The sequence below is a fragment of the Suricata suricatta genome, chromosome 5 (genome assembly GCF_006229205.1).
Source record: "Suricata suricatta isolate VVHF042 chromosome 5, meerkat_22Aug2017_6uvM2_HiC, whole genome shotgun sequence".
Taxonomy (NCBI): domain Eukaryota; kingdom Metazoa; phylum Chordata; class Mammalia; order Carnivora; family Herpestidae; genus Suricata; species Suricata suricatta.
This window is the reverse complement of record NC_043704.1, coordinates 54663891-54687868: the sequence shown is the minus strand read 5'-3', so window position 1 is coordinate 54687868 and position 23978 is coordinate 54663891. Positions and strand designations below refer to the sequence as shown.

The window sequence follows — 23978 nt, the reverse complement described above, 5'->3', positions numbered from 1 at the left end:
AAAGTGAATTTCAGTGTACTTTGTTCTAACTATATGAAAATTAAATATGGACTAAAAATGCCAAGACAATGACAGTTGAGGATGTATAAACAGCAATTCTCCTTTAAATATGCTCATTCCCACAAGAAACACGGAGTGCCAACTATGTCCTCCATCAAACTAGGCACATGCTCGACAACAACCTCGGTACAGTACAAACACTCCACTCGTCACTAATCTGTGATAAATGCCTCGGCATTAGTTGCTACTGCTCCTACAGCAGTCAGTGTTTAAAGTCATAAAGGAGTCGGAGGAATATGTGACTCTTGATCTAGCGGCTGTGAGTTCAAGCTCCATGATGGGTGTAGAGATTACTTAAAAATAAAATCTTAAATAAAATAATAAAATAGTAATATGTAATATTTGGTTCAAATTAAACCAATTTAAAAAAGCAAAGAAAATAGTCTCCAAGTATTCCCTTTGGTAGACACAAAGCCACCTTCTGTTACTAATTCCCGTATAGCAACCCTTCAGAGGTCAGTGTTCTACAGCCCCAGGGGCCACCAATTACAGGGAATAGAAAGTGAATAGTGAGGGGCGCCTGGGTGGCTCAGTTGGTTAAGCGGCCGGCTTCAGCTCAGGTCATGATCTCACAGTTTGTGGGTTCGAGCCCCATGTCAGGCTCTGGGCTGACAGCTCAGAGCCTGGAGCCTGCTTCGGATTCTGTGTCTCCCTCTCTCTCTGACCTTCCCCTGCTCCCACTGTCTCTCTCTGTCTCTCCAAAATAATAAATAAAAGACATAAAAAAAATTTAAAAAAAAAGTGAATAGTGAAAGGCGTATCCTGAAGCAGCCCAAGAGACATCTGTAATAGCTATGGTTTACCAAAGTGCTAGTAAATATTTTGAAATTTTATCTTTTTTATAATTAACAAAATCAGATCTTGTAATCTTTCAAACTAAAAAGGAAATTCATTGTAGAGCATTTTTTAAATAGGAAAATAATCTGTCCCAAAAGGCATTTTTCTATCCTGGCTTTTCTTAAGTAAATTTAACAGATACAAACATTTTTGCCTGCCTAGTCAGTATACATGTATCTCCCATTTTCTGGTAAAAGCACTCTGATCTTTGGGAAAATCTCCTCCTTGCTCACAGACCATGCACCTTGTGTGGGACTGATCTAATTCTACCTAAGCCTCAGGAACAGAAGTATTACCCAGGCTCACTAATCAGCTTATTCCATCTTCCTGGGCATTATGGTCAGGTGAGAACTGGGTATGAAACTGGCATCAGGGTACAACACACAAAATAACAGATGTGGTACACTCTATTATTACTAGCACCTGAGGTGAAAGGAGAAAAGAAAGTATAATGGTTCACACTTTTGTTGCAATAAGAGAAAAAGAACATAAAAGTATTATACCACATACTTACCTCCTGAAAAGAAATGAAAAGGAGCATGGATTTATTTTATTTTAGTTCAAATTCTAATTTCAACAAATTAATTCCAATTTTTTGGCACATTACGCCTTTCAATAGATCAAGATGTTTAAATGTTCAATCTGCACTCCTGCAACCCCAATTTCTCTTTCAATTTCTATTTCCTATAAAGACAAGCTTCAGGTTTCAACAAAAACACTGAAAACTTGGCTAATGTTAATCTGACATCTAAAACCAACTCTAAGGACATTTCTAATGTACTGAAATTTGTTAAGTGTGCTTTATACTTAAGTAGATAGTGGCACACAATTTATTTTCCATGCCTGAAGATATACTTTTTCAGATTTAGGAGGGGGGGGGAACATAACATGGAATCATTGGGAATACAGTGTTTTGCCTTGTCATAGTTACTATACATTATTTCTGGGGGAAAAAAGTAACCAATTTTTGAAGGATTAAAATATGATACCAAAACAGTTGTGAATATAATGCTTTAAAGGGAATCTTCTTTGTAACTTGACTTACATTTATAGTCATAGCCAATTAAGAACTAAAGATTTGGGTAAAATATATTGGAAATTATTTTCTTCACAAAATCTCTCATATCGGCTTATTGACCCAGGCCTCTTTCACAGAAATTGAACATAATGGGGGGGCGTCCGGGTGGCTCAGTCAGTTAAGCATGTGACTTGCTTTCATTTCAGTTCATGATCTCACAGTTTGTAGGTTGGAGCCCACACGGGGCTACATGCTGACAGTGCAGTCTGTTTGGCATTCCTTCTCCCCCCCAAAATAACAAAATAAACTTAAAAAATTTAAAAAAAACAAGGAAAAAGTTGAACATCATATATGTGATGTGTTCATCTATGACATACACATACAACCAAAAACCTCAACTTCAAAGTGCTGAGTTCTATGGTTACTCAGATTCCAGTGAGTGCTTGCTACAATTTAAAAGCAACAACATGGGTGCCTGGGTGGCTCGGTTGGTTAGGCCACCAACTTTGGTCTCACAGTTCATGGGTTCAAGCCCCGCATGAGGTTCTGTGCAGACAACTAGAGCCAGGAGCCTGTTTCAGATTCTGTGTCTCCCTTTCTCTCTGCCCCTCCCCAGTTCTTGCTCTCTCTCTCTGACTCAAAAATAAACACTAAAAAAAAAATGTTAAAGTGACAACACACATACTTGTTACTTACTTTGGAGATAAGATAATCTTGATAGAAAGAAAGCAATATCATTAAAATGCAAATTCAGACGTAGGATATACTTCTAAACAGCAGCTATTCTAACAATACTTTTACATTTTTTTAGAAATGTTAAAACTTGCTTCAACAACACAGTTAAAATTCAGCATCAAACATTCTACTTTGGGGGTGAACAGTAACAGGAGGACTAGTAATAAATTATGGATTCTGATTTTGGCAGGTAGTTCATAGTCTTCAAGGAACCTAGTAGGTATCAATAGTTTAGTATAAGGAATTTTAAGAAATCTTTAAGATATAGTCTTAAGATAGTGACATGAATAGATTAGAAACCAAGTCTATTTGTTTATAGCAAAATCTGCAACACAGTTCAATATTGTTGCTAACAAGGTAATTTTAATTAACTAATTAAATTCCTTTTATCCCATACTCCACTTCCATTGCCCTTCCTCCCTCCAAAGGTATCATTTTAATGTGCTTCCTGTTTTGAATGTGTGGTTATTTTACACAAAGAATGGTACATTACATAAACAAAGGTAGAGGAGAGGATAGATGCCATTAAAAGGGAAATTTTAAAGTTCTAATATGAGAACTTAAATAACAACTGTACTTATTTTCTGAGTTATATTTCTTTCTCCAGAGCAAAATGGAGTTGAAGATTCAACTCTCTGCCTACCTCACCATCACCACCACCTTGAACTGGGGTCCCCTAACTCTTAGTAGAGAGGATGATAGGAATTAGAGCAGGAGGAGAGATGGAAATGATAGAGCTAATAATATAAATCTGACAATATCCATATGACTTTTGTTTCAGTAAGACTACAAAGCAGCTGTAACCATCTAAATTTCACTGTAAGGTTCAAAGAAAAAAACCCATAGTTTCTGTCCTATAAACGTTCAACTACTCAGCCAAGAGTCTCAACAAACACACAACTGTTTCCTTATGTGTGACACGAAGACATAAAATTAGAAGAAAAGTACTATAGAATTGATCCTAAGCAACATTAAAGCTGAGGTTTGGTGTCTTCAAACTTTCTTCACAAATCTACTTCCCCCCATCGTCTTTACCCCATCACAGCAAGTTTCACACTACCATCCTCTACATCAAACCTGCTCTTACATGAATGACTGAGAGTATTTACATTTACAATATAAACTGAGGAGTATAATTTGCAAGGCTAATAGGCATTATTAAGTTTGTTTAAAAAAAATCTCTAAATGTGGAGTAATAACAAGTAGTACACCCATAGATTTACAAGTGAGCACTGTCATCTTGGTTTATGTCACCGAAAAATAAGACCTATAGTCTAAACTTATAGTATCAATTGGAACCAATAAAAGTCTAAGAGCAGAGAACTTAAAAGCATGTAAGATAACAATTGCAATGTAAGACAGCAGTGTGAAGTACTAAAAAAGAAATTGGACTTAGAAAAATTACACTTTCAGGATGCCAGGGTGGCTCACTTGGTTAAGCATCCAACTCTTGATTTCAGCTCAGGTCATTATCTCAGCATTCCTGGGATCAAGCCCTGTGTCTAGCTCCATGTTCACAGCATGGAGTCCTCTTAGGATTCTCTCTCTCCCTCTCTGCCCCTCCCCTGCCCACATACACATGCACTCTCTCTCAAAATACATACACATTTTTTTTTTTAAAAAAGGGAAGAAAAAAAAAAGAACTACACCATCCAGCAAGAAGGGATGAGAGCCCACTCTACTCGGTGCTGTCTACTTAAAGTGAAGACAGAAAGGAGCTTCTGAACTCTTATCATTGCAGGGGTAAAGCAACCCTGTTTGGGGGCAGAATGGCTAAAGGAAAATGAAAATGTTACTCTGGAAAAGAAGAAGTGCTGTTTTCATATCCTTTTGGGGTCTCTTAAGGAAGAGGCATCAGACATAATTTTACAGGGTGGTTTCAGAGTTTAAAACTGTAATTAATTAACAGATGTTTCCAGGAGGCAGTTTGGGGTGTTCAGTATGAGGAAACACTTTCCAACCCTCAAATCGGTCCAAAAATGAAGTGAGTTCTTCTTGGATATTTTCCCATCCATGGAGATGTCCAAGCAGAAACTTTAGCAGGAGTTCTTGTATGGGATTTTTTTTGTGGAGGGCACTGAGGGCTGATCTCTATGTGTTAGTCTAAGATCCAAGCATTTCAAGATTCTCTAGCTTTCTGAAATCAAACCAAATGAGAGCTGGAAGCCGTGAGGCTTGAAATCATTATGCTCTGTAGTCATGGTGCCCAGCAACCAGAGCCCTATCCCCTTGCTCCAACTAGCCAGTGTGCTAGTGCAATAATATATATCAAAGGACAGTTTAGTTGTTTGTATTTTAAAACCACAATGAATGCTAGTAGTAGTAATAAAACTGTTTAAACAACTAGAAATTGATCATATGCTAGTTTCTAATTAAAGACAATATAGATCTTTTCATATACTCAAAGATTTAATATTAATACAATTCAATTATCACCTCCTAAACTTATGTTCATATTGCTACAATGAATTCAAACTAACAGAAGAACTTAAAGAAAACATAAATATTTACATAAATATAAATATTATCTATATCCATAGAACTGTTCTTTGGAATCCAAAACACGTTATGGACATTTAAATCTATAAAAAAATTATTATCGTAATTGATATAACAATTTGTTTTCCATTTCATATATTAAGAAGACAGAGCCACCAACAGTTAGTTATACTTATCCACTTCACAAGTTAAAAAAAAAAAAAAAACAAAAAAACATTTCCAGAGTAAAAACTACCAGATGGGTAAGTCATTGAACCACAAGGCTTCTCTATGTGCGTTTTTAATCATTACTTTGTTAACATCCCCAAAGACTAGGCTACCAATTTTAAGAGAGCAAAGGGTTTGTGAGATATTCATGTTTGGCTAGGGATCTTATTTTCTAATTTGCATCTTACAGACCTAGGTCCACATTTTTATTTCATTATCTTAAGAAATTTGCCTTTCGGCATATTTTTAGCTGAACTTGCAGGGTGGAAAAGACACTCTGGGATTGAAGATCATGAGGTTAATATTTTGGTATGATTAACATACCTTATAATTGACTTCCTGAGGGATTTTGCCATTGTTCCCTGCCAGAGGCCATTCCCTTTCAGTTAGAATTCCACTGTACCGATAACTACTTAATACCCGCCCGGTGAGCACTTTTGTAACTGAACATTTTCATTGTGTGAACCCTTCTCTGAAGGTTATCCCAAATATCTAACATAAGAGCAAAAAAACTAAATCCCATAACCCTAACTTTTCAAATCCTATTTCCTCAATAAAAATGAACTACAAAAAATTACAGGTATGTACACCTAGATGCTTCGAGAAAGTGAAAAGGACTAGTAACAAGTATTCCTAAGACTTCAAGAAAGGTTCCTACTAGGATCTGTAAAGGGACAGGTTAGCCGGCTCTTGACTGCCAGGGCTAATGGAAGGCAACTAATGAAGTATTCTGAAAAACATTTTCAGTTCAGTTTGGAATGCACAAAGGATCTCTTCCCATAAATGATTTTTCTTAAAATAATAGGATATATGAAAACATAATTTTTAAAGTTTTTAAATACATAATTTTTATAAACTTTTACTTATTTTGAGAGAGAGAGAGAGAGAGAGAGACAGATTGTAAGTAGGAGAGGGTCAGAGAGAGAGGGAGACGCAGAATCTCAAGCAGGCTCCAGGCTCCGAGCTGTCCGCACAGAGCCTGATATGGTGCTAGAACTCACGAACTGTGAGATCATTACCTGAGCTGAAGTCGGATGCTTAACCGACTGAGCCACCCAGGTGCCCCCATAAAATTTTAAATAACTCCTAATGCTATTTATTATGGTTAAAACTAAATTTTATATTTTGTAGGTACAGGTGAGAGAGGTGGCAATTGGAGAGAAACAGAAGGGTTTTCAGTAGCTATGAAAACTGACACGGGACTGAAATGTCACCAGGCTGGTACAGACAATGCACAAATATCAAGAAGAAATGCGTGCACTGCTAATATTTATATGCAAGAGACCCCCTACTTAGAAAAAGGAATTGTATTTAAAAACAAGACAAAACACCCACACTTTTTTTAAATTAGTAGCTTTTCCTTTTTAGGTTTATTTTTATTTATTTACATACATATATATATATGTGTGTGTGTGTGTGTGTGTGTGAATATATATATATATATATTTGAACTAGTTCTAAGCGAGGAGAATGGTGTTAGCCCAAACATGGGAGAATAAAATTTATATGCTATGCATCAAACACAATTCTTGCTTAAAATCTTCTAGATAGCCTAAGCCAGGAGATGTATTTGAAGTCTTCCACTGCAGATACTCTATGGTGACTATCTTCATTCCTGCTTTTCAACTAAATATCTTCACTATTTTCATCTAAGTGGTGTTCTAGCAGCAATGTCTGCCCGGGGCACTTAGTGAGGTAGATGTGATTAGGCAATAGTCAGATGTGCTGAGTGAAAAGGGGGGGTGGTGAGGAGGAGCCCAAAACTGACCCCAAGGGCTCAGAGTCCTGAGCAGAGTGACAAGCTGGAAATACCCTACTATCATGGAAAAGCCTGAGTGCCCAGGTGGTAAGGAATAAGAAGGTAGCTAAACACTTTGTTCTAAGTGAGAGATCTAATTTGTCCTCCTTTCTTTTACATACAGTGTTACCATGGAATGAACCAAAAACAGTTGAGTGGACCGCCGGATTTGTGAAGCCTCCAAATACACACAGGTTAAACCTGTGGTCTAGATGAGAGAGGTCATCGGAGAATGAGAACGGGAGTTCAAGGACTGAAGTCTCAAGGAACTCTCACAGCCTTATCTCTTAACAGTTCCTTCAGCTCAGCAGAGAGAAGAGTAAGAAGAGAAGCCTTTCTTTTGTCACTGTGGAATATTTTCAGGGGTTGGTGTGACCTCTTGTCAGGATGTGCTAATCCCGAAGCTCCCACTCCCTTTAGGAGCACGCTACAGCTGCCTGTAACATATACTGTTCTCCCATGACTTTTCCTTACCTTTACAATCCCCAAATTTCAAAAGATCTCTACACACTGAAGCATATTTCACTCAGTGAATTATGATCCCTTAGCCAGATTATATACATAAACATAAACCCCCAAAGTGGGATTTGAACTCACAACCTGGAGATCAAGCGTTGCATGCTCCACAGAACTGAACCAGCCAGGCACCCCTATCCTATTTTCTATTAGAACTGGTTTAAAAGTGGAAGATATGCAGACTGCTTTGGTGGGTGACAGAAATGACAAACTCATCAGGACAGGGCCAACCCTACCTGAAGATCTAATGTCACTTTCCCGGCTCCTCACCCCAGAAATCTAAGTGGTTCAGTTCAAAATAATTTAGGTCAGCAACCAAAATAATAGCAGGCTGGCTTTTTTCTTCGGGGTGGGGTGGTGGGAAGAGAGGACATTCAAATATAAAGAATAGCTATATTTCCTCTGAGGCATTAAACTAATCAGACCTTGTAGGGGCCTCAAGAAAGTTTCTACAATGCGGCTTCATTTTGAATCAATCACTCTCAACCCAGACAACAAAGTGCAAAACACAGGACTTTTAAAAACGCAGATGCACAGGCACTACTTTGTACCCTAAACCACTTAAATGAGATAGTCTGTAGGGTTGATACCATGCATCCAGAAGACTAAATGCTTCCCAGGTGATTCCAAGGTGCAGCCAGGTATGAGAACAACTACGGATAACATATATATATATATATATGTTAATTTTTTATTTTTTTAAATAATGTCTACATTATTTAAATGTGGGCTCAAACTCACAACCCCAATATCAAGAGTTACATATGCTACCTACCACCAACTGAGTCAGCCAGGTGCCCTTTCTTAAAAAATAATTTTTATTTATTTTTTTAAGTGCTTAAATTAAGTATTAAAAACTGAGAGTGCTGGGCAGCTGGTTAGAGCACAGGGCTAAAATGGTCACAGGTAATAATGAATCAGACCAGTTAGGTGTATTGTATTTTATAGCAAGACTGCACCTTTACCCCGACAGGCATCTCACCAGTTTAGTCCATATATATGAATGTGTGAAAAAAGCACTGGAAGACAGTTTCTCATCACAAGCAACGAGAGCTGTTTTCACATTCATGAGGCATCAACCAGGAAACACTGGTGTGTGTCAGTCATGCTGTTCCGTGTCCTCTCCCACCAAATCATTTGGCCAAAAACATGTTTGCAACATAGCTATTATCAAGGATGCATTCTGTGGCTACAAGAGTAGAGGGTAGAATTTCTCGACATGCCAGCTGCTACAATCAGATACGTGATATGATTACAACTTAAACAGAACACATTAGACACTAAGCAGTGTGTTTGTAGAAACAAAAAATGTAGAGGCGGCTGGGTGGCTTAGTGGGTTAAGCAATCAACCCTTGATTTGAGCTCAGGTCATGATCTCAAGGTCAAGATCTAGCTCCTGTTCTAGCATTCTTTCCCTCTCCCTTTGCCCTTCCCCCACCACCTCCACACACTTTCTGCCTAATTTGACAGTTTCACAATTTGTCACTTGACAATTAATAAATTAATTTTATTTAAAAAAAAAATCATTCCATAATGATACTCAGTATCATGTGCATAATTAGTACTAACCTGGAGACTACATCCTTCATGAGTTTTTGGCATCTTTCTCCCTATATTAATAGTTGGTCCTCATATGTAGAAATCAATAGGATTTATATATTCTTAGACCCTGGACAGTTTTCAAATGAACAGGTATAAAAAACTGTTTGTTTGTTTTTTTCATTTTGGTTTTGGTTTGTTTCCTCTTCATTAGCAATTAATTTGCAATACAGCTTCCTTTGTGAAGAGGAGGTGCTAAGGACAAGGCTACTGATTAACTGGGGAATTTAACAACTCAGATCATCCAAAACACACAGCCTCAGTGCTGCAAGCTCAGTACAAAGAGACCACATCTTATCAGGGGGAAAAATGCTGAACTATTCTAGAAATTGCAGGCTTCCCTGAGCTCAGATCAAACATTTAAAAAGTAAACACTTCAGAATTATAAAGAAATCAAAACACTTCTTTCAAGTGGGAAAGATCAAGGAAGTAAAATTGCTGTTTTTGAGGAACACAGTAGTTTCCTATCTAGAATTTTTCTACAGAAAAAGAGAACTTCCCTCAGGTACTGATACCTGTTTTAAGTGTTTCTAATTTCTCAATTCTTTAACTTTCCGTTTTACTTTAAAACTGGAAAACAAACCCTTGCTCAGAGTTCAGTGCAAAACAATGTAAACTACACATCTGGACCAAAGAAATGCTAATATTTGGTATAAAAGTCAGTGACTACCAACTGTTTTACACAATATCTACTTTTGTTTTGGGTTCAATTTCAAAATGTCTTCTGCTGTTCTGTGAATCTTATTAATTACATCACAGGATTCACTGAAATAACTGTAGAGTTTCTTAACCTAAATGGAAATAACCTCAGTGAATCCTAAAACAAGAAATCTCCTCAGGTAAAAATACTACATGTAGGAGAAAGATAAGAAAAAAAAGTATTTAATCTGTCTCACCCTCTTTGTTTACTGAGGGGCTTTCAAATGACTAGTTTTGTATTTTGACATCAGAGCTGTATGATATTTTATTTATGAAGAAATTATGTAATATGTTTTATTTTCATTCCAATGTAAGGAAAGAAGGAAGCAAACACCTACACTTTATATACGCACATAATTATTTATAATCAGTAACCATTTGTTTCATTATCTCTTCTAAAAAATATGGAGCCCTTATTATACCTTTCTGTACTGTTTAAAACTGTTATAGTGAACACTTATATCCATAATATAATTTTTTATAATATGGAGCCCTCCAGTGGCCAAGTATTTATATATTACCATTTAAGGAAAAGCATTAGAGTTCTCTTCATGCTTTCTTTTTTTCGCAACTGGAAATAACTATTATACATTCTTGTTATGTGCCATTTTCTAAATAATTCAACATGTGTCCTCTTCAAAATAAGCCATACTTATATTATTATCAATACTAAGATGCAATCTACTTAGAAAAGAAAAACTATTTTGAACCTGCTTAACCCTGGAGAAAGTAGAAGTTAAATGACACTCAATCACACTCAAAAAATGCGTGTATCAGACTCGAAATACCTTGTTCTTCCACAATGATCATGTGCCAGGTAGTAATTAAGTGAGTTCATGTGGGTCAAAATTGTTGCTTATAGCATTTATCAATATTCTGGGCTCAAATTCTAATTGCTACTATCATTTGATACTTAAGTAAAAGTATCTAAACTGTATCTGCCACCTTCTAAACAAACAGTTACAAGAACAATCCACACTTTCCTTAGCAGTGTTCATCTCTTTTCTACAGAGACACATACATCTTCCTCTGTATTTGGGAAACAACCAGAAACTGATTGCTACTGACAGACCAAGGATGAAAACCACGAATCAAACAGGTATTGCATGTAGCTCCTACTGGTTTCCAAAGGTTTCCCTGGAATTACCTCATTTAAATGTTAAAGTAATCTTAGAAGATAAGGTGGTTGCCAGTCTCCATGACGGCCCCCTCCCAGTAGCCCCTTCCACACTGAACAGGGGTGACCTGTGTGACCACCAGGGGATTGCAAAGATGAAGAGAACTCTGAGGCTAGGTCATAAAAGACAGACACACTGTGAATACTGTAGAACTTTCATAAAGTTCTATAGGTAGGAAAAACACTAAATGCCTTGGAATTAGAATATCTGAGTTATAAAACCCCTTTATATCTCCATGAGTTAACCTTTTAAATCTGTTTTTTTCATCTATAAGATGGGGATAAAATAGGTTGCATTTTTATTTTAATAAATATTAAGTGAAAACATGAATAAAAAGCACCCTTAAAATGCCCAACCCATCATTGATATTCATTTATGTTTTATCTTTTCCCCAGAGTCAGGTTTTTATTAAAGCTAATGAAGCTTAAGCTTTAGGGTCCTCTGATTTCATAACCCCCTTCAAAACATTGTGCTTAATTTTGAATTCATAACTCATATTCCTTTTAAAGAGGCCTTCCAAACGGTATGACCTTAAGACTCCAAAAACCTAGATCTACCTTTTCTCTTCCCATTAATTATTTCAAACCCAATACAGAAGCAAGCCGAATGGATTCCAGTCCCAGGAAGAGGGAGTAAATATATTCCATTGTGTTGGTCTCACTAAATGTAGCTATAAAACCTGGACCGGATGTACGCTGCCACTACTTAAGCAGCAGGGAAACAGAGGAAGAACAATAAATCATAAAGTACCATTTTCTTCATTCTCTCATGTTGATAGGCCCCACGCATTTCTATGATAGAAGGAGGCCACAAAAACAGAAGCCCAGAGGAGCCAAAACTCTGAGCAAGGGGGAACCTTCATTTCTGACTGGAGGAATATTGGTCCAAGAGTATGGGGCAAACCCCTGTAACTTTGAGCCCCACTTTATCCTCCCATCACTTATCTCCAGTGACAGGGCACGATCATGGGAACTGCACAGCAGAGCTAAAGCCCCAGCTAATCAACCGGTGGACCACAACAAAAGTGGGAGACAGACAGCAGAGAGAGAAGTTCTGTATTTCCTTATTTAATATTGACTTATTTTTGAGAAAGAGAGAACATGAGAGCAGGGGACACAGAAGAACCCAAAGCAGGCTCTGTGCTAAGAGCATAGAGGTAGAAGATGGGCTTGAGCTCACAAACCGTAAGAGCATGACCTAAGATGAAACTGGTCATTTAACCAACTGAGACATCCAGGCTCCCTGAGAGAAGAGTTATTTTTTTTTAATTTTTATTATTTTTTTTATTTTTGAGAGACAGAGAGAGACAGCGCAAGCAGAGGAGGGTCACAGAGAGAGGGAGGTACAGAATCCGAAGCAGGCTCCAGGCTCTGAGCTAGCTGTCCAGCACAGAGCCAGATGCGGGACTCGGACCCACGAACTGTGAGATCATGACCTGAGCCGAGGTGGACACTTAACCGACTGAGCCACCCAGGCGCCCCGAGAAGAGTTCTTTAAAAGAACTTCTGGTTTCACTCCAACCTACACATGCATAAATCTGACACTAGCATACATGGACATTTAGAACTGACCTATTGGACCGAATACTGATGATTTCCCAGATTAGCCACTGGGTGGCAAATAAGTGGGACAAATCTAAGTAACACTGTAAAGGCCTTGAAAACTGCAGGGACATACGAAGCACAGTTCACAGGGGGCTAGCTGAAACTTTAATCCTAAACTTAACTGAATCAATTGCCTATTACAATCAAAATATCAATATTTTCCATAGAATTTTTAAAAGATTTTGTGTCTCATAATAACCAAACTGTCCAGGATAAAATCCATAATTAGTCATCATATGAAGAAATAGGGAGAATCTCAACTGGCATAGAAAAAGACAATAGACACCAACTCTGAAGAGATGCAAATGTTAGAATTACTGGACAAGGGCATCTGGGTTCCTCAGTCAGCTCAGGTCATGATCTCACGGTTGATGAGTTCAAGCCCCACATCAGGCTCTCTGCTTTCAGCACAGAGCCCACTTTAGATCTTGTGTCCTCCCCTCTCTCTGCCCCTCCTATGCTTGCACTCTTTCTCAAAATTAACAAACATTAAAAAAAATAATAAATAGAATTACCAGACAAATATTTTAATGAAGCTTTATAAAAATGTTCCAACAAGTAAAGGCAAATACTCTTGAAAAGGATGGAAAGGTAGGATTTGGAGGTGGGATATAAAATGGTACAACTATTCTAGAAAACAGTTTGGTCATTTCTTATATGAACATGGACTTACAATATAACCATGCTATCTCACTCCAAACAAAAGTTATACTCATACAAAGATATGTATACTAATGCTTACAGTGACTTTATTTTTAACTGATATAAATTGGAAACAACCCAATGGATAAATAAAATAAATTGTAATACACACATGCACATTTATAATGGGATGCCATTCAGCAGAGAAAGAGAAAAAAAGAATGGGCTACCGATGCTATTTGGATGAATATCAGGTATTATAGAAAGTGAGAACAGCCAGCCTCAAAAGGTTACACACCATGATTCCTTGTATGCTAAATGCACCCAAGGACAAAACTATAGTAATGAGTAAAAGAACAGTGGTTAGGGTTGGGAGGAGAATAGGACTACAAATAAACAGAATAAGGAAATTTTCTGAGGTGATGACACTTTCTAAATTTTTAATGCTGGACTGTATATAAAATCTATCATGTTTTAAAGTTCACAAGACTGTGCAAAAAGCCAGGTTTATTGCTAGTTGATCTAAAAAGTAAAAAATAAAAAGTTTAAAAAAGAGAGAGAAAAATAAATTTCTGGGGTATTTATAATTAAAAGGATTTATAAGAGAAAAGTTTTATCAATTTGATTTGAAAGAGCATTTGGTCACTGTACTAAAGGCCAGTGGAATCAACCTCAAATACCTCAGAACCAAACATGACTTACAACGATGCAATGCTACCCAGTATGCTTCCTGCTCTACTGCATATACAAAATCAAGACTAAAATAGCACGTGGAAAGAAAATCAAAGAACACTACGTCACTGTCAGTAACCAGGCAGCAACTCAGGTCTTCAAGTTGAATGATACCTGAATTACCCGAGATAAGAATCTCTCTGTCTTTGGAAGACCTAACACAGTGTTAAGAATCCTCCCTGAAATTCTCAGGTATGTTCTCCATAACACCATTTATGAAGTGTTTTTATTTTTATTTTTTGCCATAATGAAAAGCAGGTGAAGGAATACCACTTCCAGATGGTATATACCTATTTGCCCCTAATGATCTCACAAAGTACAACTAAAAGCACAGGACATTTTATATCTATATATAAAACAATCATAAGAAAACTCTGAAAAAGAGAGATAAGGCAGACTAGGTAGGGACTCTGTGACCCAAGGAACAACTCTGTGGTGAATTCTCTGGAATTTCTTTTTGCCCCACATATCTTAGACTTGGAACTAAAGAAGCCAGTAATGCAGAAATGTGAATAAGACACACACAAAAAAGTCCCAACAAAAAAGCCAGCTCTCTCTAGGCAAAGCATCAGGAAAAGATCGGGCTAGGAACACAGAAAACTTTTAGACAGTAACTGTCCTCCATCTGCCAAACAGGACAGGAAAAAACTGGCCTTGCACCCACCAATGCCAACTAATGCGGAGTAAAAATCCTAGACTTCCATCCTCACCAGAATGTAAAGATGAGTCACAACCCCCACAATAAGGTGGACGAGTGGGGAGAGTTGGTGGACATCCTGTGCAGACACATTTCCATCCTCCATCTAGCAGTAAAAATGTCTGCCTCCCTCCCCAGCTAGAGTGGTATGAGAGGAGGGCTATTGAACTAAGACCACTCTACCACTCTACCCCTTCATATCAGTGGAGGCCACATATAAAATAGTAATGAGACACTCCTATCTCTTCAAGCTAGGGTGACACTGGCACAGACCTGAAGGCCAGGGGGCGCAGGGAGATGCACTCCCCGACTCCCACCTCTGCTTGGAAACACCTTCTCCCTTGGGTGTCAATGGAGGCCAAGCAGGGAACCTAGACTTCTCTTCCCATCTGCCAGAAATAAAATGCCCCATCCCTTCTCCTTGCTAGAGCACTGTCGAAGGAAATCAGCTACAACAGGTTAATAAGATCCACAATTTCAAAACATAATGCCCAAAATATCCAGGTTTCAATCGAAAGTCACTTCTCATAACAAAGCCAGGAATATCTCAACTTGAATGAAAAAAAGACAATCAATAGATGATGAATAAAAGATGAGAGAGATGTTAGAATTATCTGACAAAGATTTTTAAAGCAGCCCTCATAAAAATGCTTCAATGAACAGCTGCAAACAAGCCTGAAACAAATGAAAACAAAATATCTCTGCAAAAAATAGAAGATACAAAAGATAAGCAAATGGATTTTGGGGCTGAAAAATGCAATAACCAAATGAAAAAACTTCTGGGGAAAAAAACATTCTGAAAAAACTAAACAGAGCTCAGTGATAATAATCAAAGATATAAATACATCTTTGCAGAGGTGCCTGGGTGGCTCAGTCTGTCAACTCTTGATTTTGGCTAAGGTCATGATCTCACAGTGATGAGATCGAGCCCCACATCAGACTCTGTGCGGGATGTGGAGGCTGCTTAAGATTCCTCTCTCCCTTTCTCTCGGTCCTTCCCCCACTCATGCTCTCTATCTTTACAATCCAACAAAAAAAGGGTAGGGCTGAAAAACTACTCAAAATAAGTATGGCTAGAAACTTCCAAAATTGGCAAGAGACATATACCAAGCAAGACACATGATAGTCAAACTTCTGAAAAGCAAGTATCTTCCCCCTACCTCCATCTCAAATCATAAACACTGCAAGAGAGAAAAGAGACCTTACCTACATGAGGAAAAACAATTCAAATCACAGCAGATTTCTCATCAGAAACCATGAGAGCAGAAGACAGTGGCACATTTGCCAAGTACTGAAAGAAAAGAACTGTCAACCTAGAATCCTACACCCAGTGAAAATCTTTCAGGAAGGATAAGGAAATAGAATATATTATCACATGAAGAAAAACCGAGAAAATCTTCAACAGCAGATCTAAAAAAAAGAAATAGCTAAAGAAGTTCAATAAACAAAAAGAGAAAATAAGAACCTTGGAACATCAGAAAGAAAAAAACATGATAAACAAAGATACAGTAAATACAATAGGCTTTCCTTCTTCTCAAGTTTTCTAAATTATGCTTGATTGTTGAAACAAATATAACATTGTTTAAAATGTATGTGAAGTATTTCAGACAACTGTACTGTATATGGAGGAAGTAAAGGAACATAAAGAAAAGGGAAATAAATGTACTCACTAAGAGGACAAATAAGCAGTGGGTTAAAAAACATGATCCAGCTCTATGCTGTCTATAAGAAACCCACTTCAAAAATAAGGTTGGTTGAAAGTAAAAAAAAAATGAAAATGGAATGTCATACTAACAGTAATCAAAACAAAGAAAGAGTGCTATATTTATCAGCACTACAGATATCAGAGCTAAGAATATTACCAGACCAAGAAACATTACATCATGATAATGGGGCCATGCCACCAATATGATATAAACACTAAACGTGTATTTACTAATAATAGATATACAAAATATAGTAGTAAAAACTTATGTGACATAGGTAAATCCACAACTGAAGTGAAAGATATAAACAATCCTTTCAGCAACTGATGGAATGATTAGAGAAAAAAATCAGAAAGGACATACAAGAACTCAACAGGAAAACCAAAAGGATCTAATAATACTTATAGAACACTTAACCCCAAAACAGAAAAATAAACATTCTTTTTCAAGTGTCCATGGAATACATATCAAGCCTATATGCTAGGCTATAAAACAAGTTCATCAACAAAATTTTTAAAAAAACTGAAATCTTACAGAATGAGTTCTATGATTATAATGCAGTCAAATTTAAAATCATACACAGAATGATAACAGAAAAACTCCCTAACACTTAAAAACTAAACAGTATACTTATCATTAATCTACAAATCAAAAATTTCAAGGTAATTTGTTTTTTACATTGAACTGAATAAAAATGAAAATACAGCCTATCAAAATTTTGGGGACACAGCAAAAATAGTACTTAAAGGGACATCTGTAGCACAAAATGCTTCCTTTTTGAAAAAAGCAATCTTACAAATCAATAATTAAAACTCTCAACTTGAGAAGCTGATAAAGGTCAAAATAAACCCAAATAAGCAGAAATTAAGAAATAATAATGAAATTAGTGACACTGAAAACAGAAAAATGATTTTGGTATCATTCTGACACCAAAACCAAACAAAGATAGTATATAAAAAAGAAACCTACACACCAGTTTCTCTCATTAGTACAGATACACAAATCTCTAATAAAATATTGGTGAAATAATTCAACAAAACAATGTAAAGAATCATACAACATAACCAGAGATTTACTTCTGGAATGCAAGGATGGTTCAATATTCAAAATTGACTAATACAATCAACCATATTAACAGGTAGCAGAAGAAAAACCGTATGATCATATCTAATGATTCAGATAAAGTGCCAAAGTTCAATATCCATTCATGATAAAAAAAATCTCAGAGTGAATGAGAGGAATTTCTTCAACTTGTATCTAGATACAAGAGTATCTAAAAATAACTCACAACTTAAATTGTACCAGAAAAGTATTGAATGTCTTTTGCCTAACCCTAGGAACAAGACATAGATGTCCACTATCATTACTCTTACCAGAACTGCAATAGTTCTGGACTGGAATTAAAAGTTCTAGTGCTGGAAGTTCTATCAAGGGCAATAAGGAGGAAAAATAAAAGACAAACAAATATGAAAGAAAGAAAGAATTAACTATCCCTATCTGCTGATGTCATGAAAATTTATGTAGAAAGTCCAAGGGAATCTACAAAACAACTTCTAAAATGAGTGAGTTCATAAAGTTAAAAGATATAAGTGAAATACACAAAAATCAATATTTTTATATGAGCAACAAAGAGGTGGGCATCAAAATTTTTATACACTAGCAATAAATGTGTAGATACCAAAATTAAGAATATCACTTACAATATTTTTTAAATTAAATAGTTAACATATAAATCTAATAAAACATGTCCAACACTTGTATGCTGACAAAATGTTCATGAAAAAATTCAAAGAAGATCTAAATAAATGAGGGAACATACTGTGTTCAAGAACTGGAAGACTAGGGGTGCCTGGGTGGCTTAGTTGGTTAATATCCAACTTCTGATTTTGGCTCAGGTCATGGTCTCATGGTTCGTGGGTTCGAGCCCTGTGTTGAGCTCTTCACTGGCAGCATGGAGCCTGCTTGGGATTCTCTCTATCCCTCTCTCTCTGTCCCTCCCCTGCTCACATACTTGCTCTCTTTCTCAAAATACATTAAGTAATTAAAATTTTAAAAAAATAACTGGAAGGCTAAACATAATAAAGATGTCAATTCTCCTCAAAATGATGTATAGATTTAACACAATTACTAAAAATTCCTAGCAAAATTTTTGTAGATTCAGTAGTTATAAACAAGTTTATTCTAGATTTTATATGGAAAGGCAAAGGAACTAGAATAGCTAAAACAATTCTGGAAAAGAATGAAGTATGAGGGCTCAGTCTACCTGGTTTCAAGGTTTAATACAGCTATAGTTAATCAAGAATGTAGGATATTGGTGAAGAAGTACACACAAAGATCAATGAAAGAGAACAGCAAATCCAGAAATAAATACATATAGTATGTCATCTTATTTCCGACCAGAGCACAAAAGCAACTCAAATGAGGGCTGGACACCTACAGACAAAGAAAAAAGGCCTTCAACAAACAACCACAATAAAACCATCCAACTAGAAAATGGGCAAAGTACATGAAAAGATATTTTACCAAATGGCAAGTAAACACATGAAAAGATATTCAATTATCCTTAGCCAAAGAAATGCAAATTCCAATCATGTGAGAGATCACTATACATCTACTAAAATAGCTTTTTAAAAAAGTGACAACACCAAATGCTGGTGATGATACAGAGAAATTATACCATTCTACATTGCTGATAGGAATGTAAAATAATGACATTCTAGGAAAACATTTGTCAGTTTCTTTTAAAACTAAACATAAAAAAATATGAAACTTTATAAAGTAAAAAAAATTTTTTTTAATTTAAAAAAACAAAACAAAAAAAACTAAACACACAATTATCATATAGTCTAGCAATTACATTCCTGAGCATTTATTCAATTGAAACAAAACTTATTCATTCAAAAACAGGTACATGAATGTTCACAGCACCTTTATTCACAATAGCCTCAAACTGGAAACAACCCAGATGTCTTTCAACAGGTGAGTGGTTAAATGAACTGTTATATCTCTATACCACAGAATACTATTTGGCAATAAAAAAACAACTAATGATACAACTTGCATGAATCTCTGGAGAATTTTGCTGAGAAAGCCAATCTTGAAAGACTACATACTATATGATTTTATTTCTTTCACATTCTTAAAACCACAAAATCATAGAAATACAAACAGATTTGTGGTTGCAGGGAATTATCAAAGGGCAGGACAAGAGAAAAGTGAATAGGATTATAAAAATGGCAAAACGAGGAATCCCTGAGGTGAAGGAAATTTGCAGATGACCGTATATATGTAAATACTCTGGTTGTGATAGTTTACCACAGTTTTCAAGAACTTATACTAGGGGAACGTGGATAAAGGGTCTATACAGACCCTTCTAATCACTTCTGATAACTGCAAAAGAATTCATGATTTCTCAACATAAAAAGTGTAGCTAAAAAAGTTATAAAGCAGTATTGATAAAAACCACCACCACCACCAAAAAACAGGTGAGTACTGTGTGCTGACCCTTACTGTTCTCACTCCTTGTCTCCTCTGCAGGGCCTTGGGACAGGATTATCAAATCAGGTCATAGTCTCATTCCGCACTCCTCCCTGGCCACCCTTGTTCATTCTGGAGGCTTCAATCACCATATGCCAATAATTGCCAAGTTTGTATCTCAAACCAATGCCTCTCTTCTGAAGTCCTGACATATTTTACTGATGAGTGAGTACCTCAACCTAGGTATTTTACAGGCATTTCAATCTCAGCATGTGGACACTTAAACACATCATCTTTTCCCTACAGCCTCCAAATCTGCTTCTCTTGGTGCTCTCCCCATTTTGGCAGTTGTCACTGTATTGTCCAAGGCCCCTGGATGCTAACACGAGGTGGTTTCTCCTATCTCATATACACAGCTAGTCAATCATAAAACATCACTAATTCAAATCCCTAAATACATGGTCAGTCAGTCCGGTCCGGTTCTTCCCATTCCACTGCCTGGTGGCAGCTGCCACTATCATAATCTCTTGAACGGTTTCTGTACCCCCATTTGTACCTCCCTTAAGAACATCACCTCCTGAGGCAACCAGACTGAACTTTACAAAATGCGGATCTGAAAACCTCACTCCTTGGCTGAAAATCTTCCAGTATTACCACCACTCATCAAAGCACACACACTCCCACAGATTCTGGGTTCCACCTGCATGCTGCTGCCCATTTTGTACTTTACTCAACTCCAGCCATATCAGATTCTCCCAGTTCTCCTAGGCATCCTGCCCTTCCTCACCTCACAGCCTCTGCATTTCCTTCCACTACTCCCAGCCCAATCTTCCTCACATCTACTCATCAGCACTTCTCTAATCCATCGCCTTCTCCAAGATGGGCATTGCTGAGCTCTCAGATGGGAAAAAGTCCTTGTTAAAGAAAGGGACACCTATACAACTTCAAATAAATCTAATGAAAATGCTTTAATAAAAATAATCAAATATTTCTAAGGTTCATACAAAGATAATATCAAAAAGTATAAAACAATATATTTCAATAAAGAAGTCATACATCCTTACTTTGGTGATTTACGTTAATTTGGGCCTACTCAATAAGACATTTGATGTCCATTTTCTTTAGAGTTTTCTTTTTCTTTTTTTCCTTTGGAGCTTTCTAAATACGAAGTACAATAACAATAATTCTCCCAGTAAGAGGTTTTGTCATTCACAGACTAGGACTATGGTCTTGAATTTGCAGCCTCTAGAACTGTGAGAAATGAATGTGTGTTACTGGTAAGCGATCTGGTCTGTGATTTTGTCATAGCAGCCTTAACTGACTGAGACAGAAAACTGGTACCAAATGTGTGCTTCTGCTACAACAAATTCCTACAAATGTAAGGTAGCTTTGGAACTGAGTAATGGGAAGAGTTCTGAACTGCATGCTAAAGAAAGCCTACATTACCTTGAATAGAGCCTTAAAAACAACTCCTGTGAAGGCTCAGAAGGAGAAAGGATACAGAGAAAACTTTAATTTTCCTAGAGAATAACCTGAGAGGTCTTGAACAGAAAATTTGTAGAAATATGGACAAGAAGGCCTTTCTGATGAGGGCTTGGATGGAAATGGGGAACATGTTATTGGAAACTGGAGGAAAGGCCATCCTTGCTATAAAGCAGCAAAGTATGTGGCTGAATTATACTCATGTCCTAGTATTTTATGGAAAACAGAACTTGTGAGCAATGAAATTGGACATTTGGCTGAACTTTTTCTGAGCAAAGTGTTGAAGGTACAGATTGAATTCTCTTGAATATATATAGTAAAATATATATAGAAAATATATATATATAGAAAAAATATATATAGAAAAAAATATATAGAAAGAAATGACTTGACAATTTGTAGTTAAAAGGGAACCATAAGTTTAAAATCTGGAAAAGTCTCAGCTTATCCATATCACAAAAAATGAACAAGCGCATTCAGAAGAGACCACTAGGGTGTGGCCAAGAGATCTTTTGATAAGGAGTTTAGTGTGGATGTGAACTAGGGATTTCATCAGCCACCTCAGGAAGAAAATAGCAATTTGAACTAAAGGAGAAAAGAAGAATGAATAAAAGCCAGTTTTAGGACTTCTTAGAATTTATAGGAGGGGACCATAGAACCACACTGCTTTGAATGTGCAACATTTTTCTGGACAAGGAAAGAATTCCAGTGGCAATTCAGAGATTATTAGGATTTCTTCCTTGGTTTCAAAGGGGGAGTGTATCGCTTGGGCTTCGACAAGCCAGAAGACCCCTACCCAAAGCAGGGGAATTGGATTCATCTCTAGGGGAGCAGCTAACTCCACTTAGATTTCAGAGGCCAGAGCCAGCCGGAGCTAGGACAGAAGCAGAGTGAGGGTAAGGCTTCCACAGACACCCCTCCTAAGGCAAAGCTCAGCAGAGATGTGGGCGTGGGGCTGCAGGCACTGCACAGCCTCAAACCAGGAGAGCCACAGGCATACATACCACTCCAGCCCAGGCTGCACCCAGCAGAGCCAGGGGGACAGGGATACTCTAGTGTGTCTGGAAGGTGGGACCCCTGCCCCAAAGGGCCTGGCAGGCACGACATCAAAGTAAAGATTATTCTTGAGTCTTAAGATTTGACATTGTTTGTTCTGTTAGGTTTTAACTTGCCTGGGACCTATTACCCAGTCCTTCCCTATTTCTTTTTTTTGGAACTGGAGTGTTTATGCCTGTACCACCATTGCATTTTGGAAGCACATGACCTGTTTGTGTTCACATGTTCATAGCTAGAGAGGAATTTGCCTCAGGATAAACCATAGCTTGAGTCTCACCCATATCTGACATAAATGACAAACTTTGGAGTTGATGCTAAAACTAATAAGACTTTGGAAGTGATGCTTTGGTATGAATGCATTTTGCATTTGAGGACATGACTGGGGGGTGGTGAGCAGGGGCAGAATGCTAAGGTCTGTATGTGTGTGCCCTTTCAAATTTCATGATGAAAACAGAAGTAAGGGCCTTTGAGAGGTTGCTTAGGTCATGAGGATGGCAGCTTCATGAATGGGAGCAGTGTCCTGGAGTTCCCCTGGCCCTTCTGTCATGTGAAGATACAAGACATCAGCAGTCCAGCTGAGGGACTTCACCTGGCCATGCTGGCACCCCAATCTCAGACTTCCAGCCTTCAGAACTAAGAAAAATAAGTTATTATTTATAAAGGAAGTCTGAGGAGTTTCACCCAATCTTAAAAGTTATAAAAATAATAACTAAGAAAAACACACACAGGAGAATGACTATTGGAATGTGCCTTATTAAAACTAATTTGGGGGGCACCTGGAAGGCTCAGGCAGTTAACCAACCGACTCTTGCTTTCAGCTCAGGTCATGATCTCATGGTTTGTGGGACTGAGCTCCCAGTAGGGCTCTGTGCTCACAGTATGAAGTCTGCTTGGGGTTCTCTCTCCCTCCCCTGGCTCATGGGAATGTGTGCATGCATATGCTCCCTCTTTCTCTCTCAAAATAAACAAACCTTAAAAAAAATAATAATTTGACCGAGGCAGGGGTGCCTGGCTTGCTCAGTTGGTAGAGCATGCAACTGTTGATCACCAGGTCATGAGTTCAAGTCCCATGTTGGTGTAGAGCTTATTTAAAACAATAACAACAACAACAAAAATTTAAAGTAATTTGTCTGAAGCTTCAGAAGACATATCTATATAAGCACTCTCTGAATAGTAATTTAGAAAGATTAAAGTTTTACATCTTTACATTTTAAAATTCTTCAACAAAGAGTAATTATGATGAATCTATACTCCCCAATCTCAATTTTTCTGATATCCCATCTTCGATTTCAAATTAAATTTGGATACTTTGTACCAAGTACTACTCAAGAATTAGCAGATTCCAGCAGTAAGCATACCTTCATCTATTTGTCATATTGGTTTCCAAATGTATGCTTCTGTATGGCTCATGTGTACATGGTTCATGGCTCTGTGTA

General features: G+C 37.2%; 1 protein-coding gene and 1 pseudogene across 15 annotated transcripts in view; one reads left to right on the top strand and one right to left on the bottom strand.

Annotated features, from left to right (window-relative positions):
- Nucleotides 1-23978, bottom strand: part of BBX (BBX high mobility group box domain containing) — a 275389-nt gene that overhangs the window by 174407 nt on the left and 77004 nt on the right. Inside the window, exon 1 of one of the 15 annotated variants that reach the window (XM_029939238.1) lies at nucleotides 11116-11133. The exons of the other annotated variants lie outside the window; for them this stretch is intronic. The gene's annotated coding sequence lies outside the window, so the exon portion shown is untranslated. Of the gene's footprint in view, nucleotides 1-11115; nucleotides 11134-23978 lie in introns of those variants that run through there. 15 annotated transcript variants of the gene reach the window in all.
- The window catches only part of LOC115291141, a 147199-nt pseudogene that overhangs the window by 49233 nt on the left and 73988 nt on the right, over nucleotides 1-23978 (top strand).